The sequence below is a fragment of the Elephantulus edwardii genome, unplaced genomic scaffold (assembly GCF_000299155.1).
Source record: "Elephantulus edwardii isolate Elephantulus edwardi_28Jun2011 unplaced genomic scaffold, EleEdw1.0 scaffold00009, whole genome shotgun sequence".
In the NCBI taxonomy this organism is placed as follows: domain Eukaryota; kingdom Metazoa; phylum Chordata; class Mammalia; order Macroscelidea; family Macroscelididae; genus Elephantulus; species Elephantulus edwardii.
Genome location: NW_006399759.1, coordinates 9,088,585 through 9,098,564, shown reverse-complemented (window position 1 = coordinate 9,098,564; position 9,980 = coordinate 9,088,585). Strand labels below are relative to the sequence as shown.

Here is a 9,980-nt window from a genome sequence, read left to right as displayed (position 1 = left end):
CTTCGCTTTTGGTGCCATCTTCGAAAAAGCCATATCTTTTTAATCTATATGCAGAACAGATTATCTGGGAGGTTGGGCTCAATGAGGAGAAGTGTGGCATCAGTCTCCTTTAGTAAGGATTTTTTAAAAACTATAGGAGCTCATTGCCATGGAGTGGGAACAAACTCATAGCTGCTGTCCGGCTATGTATCACACAGGAGGAGATTTCCCATCTTTCTCCCAAAGACCCAGTGGTGGATAAAACTGCCTGCCTGTGGGCTGGTAACACATCTCCTTACCCATTCGGCCACCAGAGCTTGGTGGTAAAGATTTACAGCCTTAGAAACCATGTGGAACAGTTCTGCTCTGTCCTGCACGGTTATTGTGAGTCAGAATTGATTCTATAGCAAGGGGTTTTGGAAAGTTGTGCATGTACCTAGTTTAAAAGTAAAATAGAGAAACATTCCCAACAGTGGCTATCTCTAGTTGAGGTATGAGTCTGTTCATTGTTGTTGTTGCTGTTGTTATATGCTGTCGTGTCAACCATGACTTATAACAATGCACAATAGCTCTGAACCTTGTTTTATTCTGGGCCACTCTCAATGTCTCTGACACACCTACCCTCATTACCCCAGTTACTGTGTCAACCCATTTCATCCAGGGTCTTTCTCTCTTGCGCTGTCCCTCCACCCTTCCAAGCAGGAAGTCCTTCTTCAAGGACTGGTCACTCCTGACAAGATGCCCAAAGTATGTGAGACGGAGCCTCCTGGTGTGTAAGAGTACAACTGTTCCTCCGTGGGGCTTCCAAGACTGTGACCTTTCAGAAGGAGACACAAGGCCTTATTTTAAAGCACCCGTCTCAGTTATCTAGCACTGTTGTTGCAGAAATACCACAATACTCATTTATTCTCTCACTCTTTAGAAGCCTTGATGTCTAAACTCAGAGTGCCAGTTCTAGGTTTTTTCTCTCTGTGAGCTTTGAAAAAAACATCTGTGGAATTCCTTAGGGATCTTCATGTACCTTTGCATCATTTCTCCCCTCGGTCTAGGAGGTTCTCAGCACGGGAACCTGGATCCAAAGGACGAGCTTTACTTCTAACTCTTCTTCTTGGTTGTAGTCAGGTCTCCCTTTTTTCACTGCTTAGAAACATGTTATTGTTTTTTGTTTCCAGAAGAAAGTGTGGTGGTAAACTACTTGGCTGAAGACTAAAAGCCCCTTCCCCAGGATCACAGTGCACAAGAGAAAAACATCAAACAAAAGTCACTCAAGGTAAAATAAAACATCTGCAAGGGAAATCTGTAATCATATTAAAGAACAAGAGTAACTGTTTAGGGCCAATGTACTGGAAAAGCCTTGCTAGTTTCAGATTAGAATCTGCTAATATTTTAGCCAAGGATACTGACTGCACTTACCAATTGAGGCTCTTTTTTGGAGGGGAATGATTTCTAACATCAGGAAATTTGCAAACTGTGCCACGTCTTCATGAGGTCAACTGAACCTTTCCACAAAGAGGCACCAGACTTCAGCCTGGTGATTCTCCTTCACAACTGAAGAACTGTTAGAATATTTCCTAGATACTTAAGGCACTGCCTAGCAGCTCTGTGATGCGAGCTATGTGTTCTCCATCTCTGGAGTAGTCTTCCTCAGCATGCAGCTCAAACATAATCTCCTGCTGCCAGCTCAAGTGTCATACAAGCTATATACCAGGTGTCAGCAGGTTACTGCAACTCTGTAACTTGCTCCTTTTTAAATCTCCACTGGTTTATACTGACGAGTCTGGATGTCTTCTGTGAAATGTTTATGCAATCCAAAAGCATTTCCCAAGTTAGTAATTTTAACAGTAATTTTAACTGCGCTTTATGGATCCAGGGGATTCCTCCAAAATTTGGTTGCCTGAGTTGTTTCTTGTAAATGCCCAGTTCTGGAGGCCAAAATACTCTGTGAGGAACCTTGGGCAAATTCAGAGCCACAGGCTACAGGTCCTAAGAGTTCAGAGAACAGTGAAGTTGAAAACTCTGGAAGCTATGACTCAGGAATTTTATGTCATCTATTTGGCAAGTCACCACTGAATTGTTCATAGAAGCTGCTATCCACGTATAATCACTTTCTGCATTTGGCTTGGCATGGTTATGTTCCTCAGGCTGCGGCTCTCTTCTTCATCCACCTCTTTGTCATCCGGTTTCTGTTCCAGTAAGAAGGGGCTATCCTCAATATGGCCTTTGGTTAAAATGAAGACAGGTGAGTTTCAGGGATGTGTCTTTTCCCATGCCTATTCAAGTTCTACATTGAAAAATCATTTGAGAAGCTTCACTATATGATGAAGAGTGTGGCATCAGGAACAGAAGAAGATTCATAACAACCTGCATTGTGCAGGTGACATAACTTTGCTGGCAGAAATTGAAGGAAACTTGAACCTCTTGCTGAAGAAACCAGATGTCAGAAAACCAAAACCCTCACCACTGAAACAAAAAGAAAAATCATGATAGATGGAGAAAATATTGACATTATCTTTTTTTTTTAACTTGGATCTACAATCAACATCCATGATAACAGGAGTCAAGAAATTAAAAGACCTTTTACTTTGACAGACTCTGCTACCAAGGATATCTCCAAAGTGCTAAAGAGCAAAGATGCCAGTTAAAAGATTAAGGTATGACCACAACAAAATAAAGGTAAATAATCCAGTTGAAAAATGGGTACAGGATATGAACATACCCTTCACCAAAGACGACATTCAGATGGTTAACAAGCACATGAAGAAATGTTCAAAATCCCTAGTTCTTAGAGAGATGCAAATCAAAACAACTATGAGATACCATTTCACCCCAGTAACAATAGCAAAATTTAACAGAACAGCAAACATCAAATACTGGCGAGGTTGTGGAGAAACTGGAACCCTTATTCACTGCTGGTGGGAGTGTAAAATGGTGCAACCACTATTGAAGGCTGTATGGCACTCTCTCAAAAAGTTGCAAATAGAAATACCATTTGACCCAGCAATTCCACTACTGGGAATTTACCCTAAAGAAACCATCATCACCACTGAAGCAGATATATGCACACCCATGCTTATTGCGGCTTTTTTGGCAACAGCAAAGAGCTGGAAACAACCCAAGTGCCCATCAACAAACGAATGAGTAGAGAAGCTGTGGTATATATTCACACAATGGAATACTATGCTGCATTGAAAACCAAGGAACTCATGCAATATTATGCAAAACAGATGACCCTGGAGGATATTATGCTGAGTGAAATATCTCAGTCACAAACGGGCAAATATTGCATAGGGTCACTGTTGTAAAACGGGACTGACACCATGGTTGAGTGAAGACAGAAAAGGAGAAGAGGAATGGGTATTCTTATCATCACTGAAGTTCAGAATGAAGGCTGCATAGTGGAGTGAACTTTGGGGGAGGGATTACATAACAATGAAAGAGTTTTTCTTTTCAAGGAGAAGAGTGACTTGGGGCGGAAGGGAGTGGGCAGGGAGAAAAGTGCAACAACGAATGACTGGAAATCCAAAGTCTCTATAAACTTTTATTAAAATTAATAAATAATTAAAAAAATACTAAGGTGTGCCTAATCCAAGCTACAGCATTTTCAATTGCTTCCTATGCATCTGACATTTTACAATGAAAAATGAATACAGAAGACTCAATGCCTTTGAATTGTGAAGTTTGTGAAGAGTACTGAATATCTCATGGATTGCCAAAAGAACAAACTCATCTGTCTTGAAGAAAAGTGCAACCAGAGTGCTCCTTAGAGACAAAGAAGGTGAAACTGTTCAACTTACTTTGGGTATATTTTCAGGAGAAAGTAATTCTTGGAGAGAGACATGTTGGAAAGTTGGAAGGTCAACAAAAGAAAGGAAGACCTTCAACAAAATGGATTGACACAGTGACAACACAATTAACTTGAGCATGTTAGAAATCATGAGACTGGCACAGGACAAAGGAAGGTTCAGATCTGTTGTTTGTAGGGTTGCTGGCACCTACCAATAAAATCCCATAGGGCCTATGTTTGTAAGTTTCAGTTCAACATCATCTTCATATTTCTCAGATGTTTTTTTCTTCCTCATCTTTTGTCTCTTCCTGGCCCTCAGTTTCACCATTGTCATTCTCGGTCTCTCCTCATCTGCCTCCACTAACCCGGCTGTTTTTAGCTTAACCTCTGGGAGATAATCATTATCTTGCTCATTGGAAGGTACAGCTGAGGTGATGTTTTCTTCTACTATTTTCTTCTCGGCTTCTCGCTCCAATTCTTCTATTTCCTGCAGGTGTTTTCCAGTCACCCAGCCCACCTCTTCTGCTTCTTTTTTCAGTATTTCCCCCCTTTTTAATTTAGATCTTTTTCCTACAGGTTTTGGTGGTGGAGCTGTGCTCACAGCAGACCCAGAAGGGGAAAGAGCACTGCTTTCTGACACTCAGTGGCCTTAGTGGCCATCTTCCCACAAAGGCGCCATCCACAAGCATGGAGATGCCTTCTAGCGTTATGTCAGTGTGGATGCTCTTGCACTGACTGAGTAATCTGAACGCTGAAGGACCTGACACACTGAAGGACACAATGCCCTGGGAGATCTTGGTGTTTGAACTCCATGATCCCTTTAAGGAGATGAAGGTCAAGTACTTCAAAAACCATGAAACCTGTGTTCCCTTCATGCCTTAAATCTTGAAGTCTTCAATTTCCTGCACCACTATGTCTTTATTGGGTCACTGGGATCACTTTCTTCAACATCCTTGAGCCAAAACAGTTTTATTTATTCCAAACCTGTCTCTGTACAATGCCGGGCATTATGACTTTCTGTGCATCACATCTTTTCACCTGCATATCCCAGCATCACCAGACAGTAGAGCTAAGTCCCCTTTCTAGCTTCCTAGTAAGGTGGTACTGGCCACTGAAGAGGTGTCTAGTTTTCATGGGATGAGAGACCTCTTTGCAACAATCTGCAGGGTCCTCTATGCTCTTCATCATCCCATCCCAGGATCTCCTCCTGTGGCTCTGAGGGTGTGAGGTCCGCCACAGGTGGTGGAAGTGGCCGTGGCAGCGGTGGAGGAACTAAGGGAGCTTTCCACTGAGGCCCTGGCCCTTATGAAGATGACAACTTTTTAGAGTTGACTGACATCAGCCCCTCAAACTTCTACTTGATTTCTGACAATATGCTCAATGTGTGGGAGATAAAGTTTCACCATCCTTGCCTCCAGGGAGCACTTATTCCAAGACAGATTTGTTCCATCCTTTGGGTCTGTCTTTTTTGTACATTTCCCTCTTTTCAGCCTCTTCTTTCAGGCCCAAGTAGCCAGCATTTCGCTGGAGCTCATCCTGAAGAGAAATGGGGCTGTGGTGCCCAGGTCTCTCCTTATTTGCTTACTTCTCTCTCTTTTTATTTCTTGTAAGGAAAAATAATTATGAAAGTCACATTCTAAGGAAACTCTCCTTACATCCACCCTAATTTCCTTATAACCGAGTGGCTGGTCATGCCAGATCACATGATGGGAGATGATCACATTATTACGTAGCTGCCACCACTGAAAGCTGTGATCCAGTCAAGTTGACATATATTTTTGGAGGACACAGTTCAATCCCTGACAATGTCTCTGAATTAATTAGTGCCACCAACATTTTGATTAGTAGCCATGCTCTTAATCATTTCCTCTTGCTATGCCAGGGATATGGCATTGTAAAAGGCTATAAAATATGAAATCTCCTTACAATTTTCTCTATACCCAGCCTCCTACCTCCACTACCTCACTGTCCTGGGTGTCCCTGAACCCAGTTCCACAAAACTGCTATGGATCCAGCAGGCCAGGACCTCCCAGAGCTGAGGTTGCCAGAGGAGACAGGTGGCCCTTCATCCATCTCTTATCATGCTCTCATACCATTCCCTATCCCCATCTCCCATGATCCTCAGCACTACCTGAGGGGCAGTGTTGGATTCTTCCTCTTCAGCATAAGCAGAGGCTTAGAGAGGTGAAGAGACTTGCTCAACATTTCACAGAACCAGAGAAGGTGACAATTGAGCCCTGGTCTTCAGGTTGAGGTATCTCCACCCCACGGAGGCTGCCCTCAGGGGGGATGGATGAGGCAAGTTCAACAGTGAAGGCAAGAGAAGGCCAAACATCCAGATCATGGAGGAGAAATCAAAGAGCCACCATACGGACTTAAAGGAGTTCAAATCTGTGAGAAGGTGGAGTGGGATCAAGTCATTCTGGCTGAGACTCCACAGCCACCTAGTACACAGATGAGCTTTTATTCTGGGCTTTGCCTTGTGGTTCTGAGCAAGTGGGTTCTATTCCCTTGAGTGTAAAGATGGACAATAGGTGTGAAAAGAGCAAGGGCCATGTGGGGAGTGCACATCTGAACTTTACCAACTTCACACGGGGAGACTATACCCACCCTCAACTTCAATAACACAAACAAATTCCCATGAGGTCAGACGTGTCCCCCATGCTCCCATACCTCTTTACACTCATCTCAACCCCAGTCTTACTTCTTAGCTGGGTCCAAGATCCAATGAACTATCTCACAGACCTCACAGGACCATATGGGGGAGTTAAAAGTTTATAATTCAGATTGTTGTGGAAAATTAAACCAAGTCCATGGTAACCAAAATATGACTTTGAGTCTATACCACCTGAATTTCAGAACCATCTCAGGAACAGGCCTTGAACACTAATGAGCGAAGGCCAGATGAGTTGTGGGAGGATATCAAGGGCATCATCCAGGAAGAGTGCAAACGGTCATTGCAAAGACAGAAGAGGAAGAGAAGACCAAAACGGATGTCAGAAGAGACTCTGAAAATTGCACTGGAGCGCAGAGAAGCCAAAGCACAAGGAAGAACTAAAGATACCAAAGAGTTGAATAGAAGATTTCAAAAGGCAGCACGGGATGACAAAGTAAAATATTACAATGAAATGTGCAAGGAGTTGGAGTCGGAAAATCAAAAGGGCCGGACTCGCTCAGCATTTCTTAATGCTCAAGGAACTGAAGAACAAATTCAAACCTCAAGTTGTTATAATCAAGGATGCTTTAGGAAGAATATTAAATGATCCAGGAAGTATTAAAAGAAGATGGAGAGAATATACTGAGTCACTGTATTGAAAGGAATTGGCAGACACAGAAGAACTTCATGAACCAACATATGAGCAAGAGCCTATGGTGATGAAAGAAGAAGTTCAGGCTGCTTTGAAGGAAATGGCAAAAAATAAGGCCCCAGGAATAGATGGTATACCAATTGACATATTTCAGCTAACAGATGCTGCCCTGGATGTGCTCACCAAGTTGTGCCAAGAAATCTGGAGAACAACCACTTGGCCAACTGACTGGAAGAGATCTGTATTTGTTCCCATTCCAAACAAGGGTGACCCAACAGAGTGTGGAAACTATAGAACAATCTTATTGATTTCACATGCAAGCAATATTCTACTAAATATTATCCCAAAACGACTGGAACAACACATCAGCAGAGAACTGTCAGAAGTCCAGACTGGGTTTAGAAGGGGTCGTGGTACTAGGGATATTGTAGCTGATGTTAGATGGATCTTGGCTGAAAGCAGGGAATACCAGAGGAATGTATATCTGTGTTTCATTGACTATGCAAAGGCTTTTGACTGTGTCGACCACACAAACTGTGGCTGACTCTCAAAAGACCGGGAATCCCAGAACACTTGATGGTGCTAATGAGAAACCTATTCTTGGACCAAGAGGCAGTCATCAGAACAGAACAAGGAAACACTGCCTGGTTCAAAATTTGGAAGGGGATGCACCAGGAATGTGTCCTGTCTCCATACCTTTTCAACCTGTATGCAGAACAGATTATCCGGGAGGCTGGGCTCTATGAGGAGGAATGTGGGGTCAAGATTGGTGGAAGATCTATCAACAATCTGCGATATGCAGATGACACAACCCTGCTTGCTGAAACTGAGGAGGACCTGAAGCACCTGCTGCAGAGGGTCAAGGACTGCAGCCTCCAATATGGGTTGAGGCTCAATGTCAAGAAGACAAAGATTCCCACCACTGGGCCAACTAGTAGCATCAGGATGGATGGTTAAGAGAATGAGGTTGTTCACAGCTTTAGTTTGCTTGGCTCCACAGTCAGCACTCTTGGCACCAGTAGCCAGGAAATTAAAAGACGTATTGCCCTGGGAAAGTCTGCTGTTAGGGACCTCTCCAAAGTACTGAAGAGCAATGGTGTCTCTCTAGAGACTAAGGTACGTCTGATACAGGCCATGGTCTTTGCAATCACTTGTTCTGCATTAGAGAGTTGGACAATGACTAAGGAGGATAGAAGGAGAATTGACGCCTTTGAGCTGTGGTGCTGGAGAAAAGTATTGAATATACCATGGACTGCTAGGAAAACAAACAGATTCATCCTGGAAAGGGTCAAAATGGGCAGCTCCTTGGAGGCAAAGATTCTTAGACTCCATCTAACATACTTTGGACATGTTGTAAGGAGGGACTGGTCCTTGGAGAGGAACATCATGCTTGGGAGGGTGGAGGGACAGCGTAGGAGGTGAAGGCCCTCTATGAGGTGGATTGATTCAGTGACTGGGGCAATTGGGATGGTTGTATCGGAGATGGTGGGATTGGCACAGGACAGAGAGGAGTTTAGGGCTGTTGGACATAGGGTCGCTATGAGTTGCAAGCGACTCGACGGCATATAACAACAACAACAACCATCAAGTTGGAAGCGACCCATAGCTGGCCCTCCGCTGGCTTTTCAGAAGTAGTAAATTGCATGGAAGGAGTTTTCCATCCTTCTCGCCTGGAGCAGCTCAAGTGGCTTCGAACCATGTACCCTCAGGATTGCAGCGCAGTTTCTTGCCACTAGGCCGTTCAGATTAATAACAAAATACAGTGAAGACAGCTCTGAAAATACGTATGTAGGCAGCCCAGTCTCGAGCCTCATAGCTCCAAGTGTTCCCAAGTTCTCAGTCCCCCCAATATTGGTTCCGTCCCCAACCCCCAAAGTCCCACCTCACATCCAATCCTCCAGTTCAGCCATCCCTGCTGCTGCTGTCCTGAACAGGTTGGACAACATCTCTCTTCTCTGGCTATAGCAAGAACCTCTTCTAGGGAAGAAAGAAATCCTCTTCTCTGCAGCCAGAGCTGTTCAGTTTGGTGAGATAAGCCCAATTCTCTTGTATATTGTTGAAACCAGCCAACCCCCTTGTGGAATGGTAGATAGCCAATCCCTCTGTGGATAGGCCAACATGCCTCACTCACACAGTCCCACCTCTCCACATAGTGAACTGCGCTAAAAAAACATATCGCAAGACAACCTCCACAAGAGGTGTGTGAAGGTAATGCAGAACCTTTTCTGGCATATGGTGGGTGCTCAATACATGTTAGCTATAGCAAAGATGAGAATAACTGTTGTTACTGCTTTTAGGTACTGTTGAATGGTTCTGACTCATAGCAGCCCTAGGTGCATCAGAACTAAAGACTGGCCTGTCCTGCGCCATCCTCACAATTGTCCTGCTATTTGAGATCTCTGTTGGCAGCCACTTTGCCAGTGTCTTACTGAGGGACTTCCTCTTCCTCACCAGTCCTCTACTTTACCCAGGGAGCTGTGGTGCTAGAGTGGATACAGAATTGTGCTGCTTCCTTGGTGATCTAATCCACCAACCATTTCATGGGCGAAAGATGAACAATCTTCCTTGGTGTGATTTATGTCTTCCCAAACCCACTGGAGAGTCCAGCTATGAGTTGATTCCCACTTAATTCCCAGCAATGACTCTATTTACTAAGCATGATGTCCTTCTCCAGGGACTGGGCTCTTCTCATAACATAGCACAGTTACTACAGAATGGTCATACTCCAGACCTGGCCAGGCCATGGGGACACTGCAAAACAAGGCAAGGTTATTGTCCTTGAAGATCTTTTGTTGGGGTGACGAAAACAAAATCAAGGTCATTGCCTTGGAGTCCATTTCAACTTGTAGTGACATTACAGAACAGACTAGAACTGTTCCACTGGGGTTTTGAGGCTATAAATCTTTATG

At 43.9% G+C, this 9,980-nt stretch overlaps 1 pseudogene; it reads right to left on the bottom strand.

Annotated features, from left to right (window-relative positions):
• Positions 1-1,726: 1,726 nt before the first annotated feature.
• On the bottom strand, positions 1,727-5,102 carry LOC102866937 (annotated as a pseudogene).
• Positions 5,103-9,980: the final 4,878 nt, after the last annotated feature.